The sequence below is a fragment of the Equus przewalskii genome, chromosome 6 (genome assembly GCF_037783145.1).
Source record: "Equus przewalskii isolate Varuska chromosome 6, EquPr2, whole genome shotgun sequence".
Lineage (NCBI taxonomy): Eukaryota > Metazoa > Chordata > Mammalia > Perissodactyla > Equidae > Equus > Equus przewalskii.
Genome location: NC_091836.1, coordinates 2,094,668 through 2,098,765, shown reverse-complemented (window position 1 = coordinate 2,098,765; position 4,098 = coordinate 2,094,668).

Sequence of the window (4,098 nt, the reverse complement as noted above, 5' to 3'; positions counted from 1 at the left end):
TAGTGAAAACCTAAATATTGCTTATGTCAGTGGTCTCCAGCTACAGGTCCCCAGGAGTCAGGCTCCTGCAGATGAGCAGTGTGGGAGGCAGAACTGGACACATCTCTTCTCTAGTTCTCTGTGGACAAGTAGAACCACCAGCGTTCTTGGTGAGGTGAGCACTTAGTTGTGATGGGAATGAGTTAGGAGAGGGAGCTCCAGTTTACAGATATAACTAACTTGAGTAAACCACTGATTCCTGGAAATGCTGCTGCTAAATGTTTGTTCTCCAAATAACTCAGTGGTTTAACATAAAGTTGATACAGGAGTTGAAATATCTTCTCCCTGTCTTATTGTTTTTAGAAATTGTGCTGAATATCCGCTGGCCATTTGTCTGTCTGACAGGTAGGTAATTTATTGATGATGCTCCTGTCCAGGAATGTTCTCTTGTGTTGTTTCCACTAGATGAGAAATGGACCATACGTTGTCTCTTCATTCTGACCACTTACAATTTTTTTGCTCTGCCTCCAGGAACAAAGGTCAGTTTCTCGCCCTGTGTCAGATGGTCTCCAGGGATCCTTCTCTGGCCCTGGGCATGGTGGACGTCTTGTAGTTTGAATGGACCTTGTAGGGGTTCATGTCTCAGAGGATGTATAAGGTGACTAGGCCCCCAGGGACTTAGAGAGGAAACAATCAGTAAAGGTATCTTTACAGCCTTTCCCGAGAGGAAGCCTGTACCTAAGGGCTTCCAACCCTTGTCAGGATGGACTCTCCTCTCTGGTGTCAACTCGCCAGTCGACATGACCAGTGCTTATGGGGACCCCAACACACTGATGAGGCTGTTGTAGGTGCACTAAACTGTACCAGTATGAAAAGTGTGGGTCACAAGCACACTGTGCCATTTCCCCACCAGTGGACAGAGCTCATAATGGACATTTTCCATGGGACTATTCTTGCCTTTTCCTATCAGAACCATGAGGTTCTTGAATCAAACATTTCCTACAGATAGCTACCCTTCTAAACCCCCAGAGAGTGTTTCCCTCATCAAGTTGTGGTCCTGTTGTTTCTTGTGCTCTCAGGATCTGACTCTGAAGTTTGGCAAGATGCCCACTGAATGTTGTTTGGGGGCTGTCACTCTGCACATGTTCTCTGTCCCTTGAGAGGATGGCCTGTCATATATGGCCAGAGAGGGGGCAGAGGAAGGCTCAGGAAAGTAGTTTATTATACACAGGTCGTAGAGAGGCAGAGCCACTCCAGCCCAAGATGGGGAGATACTGGGGGAGTGTCAAGGGAGCAGGTGCTCCTGAGAAGGTGGCAGGGAGCAGGAGGACAGATGGGCAAGTGTCTGCAGGGCCTAGAGTACTGTAGAGACTAACTGTTTGAGCCTCGAGTGCGGCTATGAGGGATGCTCAACGTTTAGCACCAGAGTAAGAGGATGGACTGTGAGAAAGGAAGGCGGGGTTTGTGTCATGATCCTGGGCGGCTTCCTTCCTATCTGATCCTGGGTGGCCTCTGGTAAATCACCTGTGTTCATAGTCTCAGTGAACTCATCCAAGGAGACAACAAACGTGTCTACCTTACAGAGTTTGCCGAGGAGGAGCTAGGTTTATATGCTACCTTAGTCACTTTACAGAAAACATTTGAAACAGTCCCCGTGCACAGAAAGAAATATATCAGTGTTCACGTAGCCAATGAGAATGGCAAAGGCAGCCTCAGACACCTGGAAGCTGGCCTGACACTGCTGGGTTGTGGCTTCCTCACATTGAGCAGAAAGTTTCACCGGCTCTGTCATCAGATGGGGGAAATCTGTGACTGTGATGGGTTGAGACGAAAGGAAGAACGAGTGGGTCCAGCTCCGTGGCCGAATGTTTAAGTTCACGCACTCCACTGCAGCGGCCCAGGGTTCGAATCCTGGGTGTGGACATGGCACCACTCGTCAGGCCACGTTGAGGCAGCATCCCACATCCCACAACTAGAGGGACCTGCAGCTACGATATACAACTGTGTATGGTGGGGGAGGCGGTTTGGGGAGATAAAGCAGGAAAAAAAAAAAGATTGGCAACAGTTGTTAGCCCAGGTGCCAATCTTTAGGAAAAAGAAAAAAAAAGGAAGAACAAGTTATAATCAGGTCCACAAAAAGGCGACATGTGGAACGGAAGCCAAAGCACACTAGTGACCAAACTTTCTCCACTTCCTTCTAATGTGATGGCTGCCTGTTTATCAACTAGTTTTAGCAGCGCTGCACTCTTTCTGCTTTCTACACAAGAACTGTTGAGATCTCCAGTGACCACATTACCTTCACCTCCTGACAGCATCAAATCAGAGCGAAGGAACACTTGCTGGAACACTTACTCCAATCATCTCACACAAGGCTGAACGTGTGACAGATTCTTGTCCAAATATGTCCTCACGTCACATGTGTCATATTCCCTCCTACTGACATTCCCACAGTCCTGCACGGTGTGTGCACCCCCAGTGCTCTAAGTCAGTGCACCCCACTATCTGTGACTGCAAGTGTGATCCTGCTGTTCTTTGGCTAGTGAGCATTGGCACAATCATTATCTTACTCTTATTAACGAATTATAGGTTCGTTTAATGACAAAAGTTTTGTGTATATAAGAGTAAAAAATTTGCCTGAAAATATGCTTAAATGCATATGCACGTGGTATACGTATGGACTAAGAATGCATGAGAATGCTAAGAATTAAATTGAGAAAATTGCAATTCTGACTGGACAACCCGTAAATGCAGACATTTTAACATAATCTCTCAGCCCAGGAAAATTAGAGAGTGACACTTGTTAATATACAACTGATTTGAAAACAGCATTAGTAGTACTTTCCTGGGAAACGTGTGGAATCTTCTGAGTACACAAGTGTTTTATTCACACATAAGTATGATAACTGAACACATCCTGAGGGCCTGTTCTCAGCCCCGAGTTCAGGACACTCCCACCATGTCCCTGACACATGAGGAAGGTGCTCACTTCTCACGCGGAAGGACAGGCAGTGCAGCCACTCAACGGTGCAGCAGGGAAACAAGGCCCCCGTTTGGCTACACTGCTGTGTCCGTTGGGGAATTAGACCCCACATCTTCTCAAAGAGAATGGGTGTTCACTGTACAAGTAACATCTGGTACACATAATGCAAGATCCAGAAGAGGGGAGTCAGCGTCAGTCAAGCTCAACCACCGTGACAGCCTCCATCAGGGGCCTGGAGGGCACACCGGGGCTTTGCACAGCCCACACCTGTGGGTCTCTGACCCTAGAATCTGATCCACAATTGCAGAGAACAGGAGCACATGTGTGGAGGCCAGGGCCTCTAAGAAAATGGAAAGGAAAATTTGGTGTCTGGTTTGGGTACATACTTGACTGACTGGCCCGGTGATCAGAAAAATAAGCTGGAAGCTATTGCCCATCAAGCCGCTGTGCATTGCTCCATGTGTATGGTCCAGACCCTGAGAGTAACGGCTGCTTCATGTGCACCTTTCAAATGTGATGTGAATGAGGCTGTTGGTGAATTCTAACCCAGAATCATGAAGACAGGGATTCTGGGACATATATCTCCGTGCCTTACCAATAATGAAATGACACCATTCAGCAGAACCTCATCGACCTGTAGATTTCATTGACCTTTCATCAAACATGGGAAAATGTAGCACAGTGAGGAGGTGAGAGGGAGATGGAGATGGAGATGGAGATTTTTTATATGGACGTGCAAGTATATATCTGATTCCAGGGAATAATGGAACAGTAGGATAACTATTTTATGTAACCCTGGAAGTTAATATCTAAATTGATTATAAAATATATACCTGTATACACATATACTGAGTTGAGCAGCATCCCTTCGAGTTTCATGTCCACCTGGAACCTCAGATTATGACCTTATTAGGAAATAAGATCTTTGCAGATGTCAAGATGAGTTCATGCTAGATTAGAGCAGGTCTTAACCCAATGGTCCGTATCCCTATAAAAAGAGGGAAATCTGGACACAGAGGGCTGCACAGCAGACGTGTCTTCACCGTGTGAAGACAGAGGCAGAGGTTGGCGTGACCTGCCTACAGTCAAGGAAGGTAAAGGATTCTTGGCAACAACCAGAAGCTGCGAGTGGCTGGAAC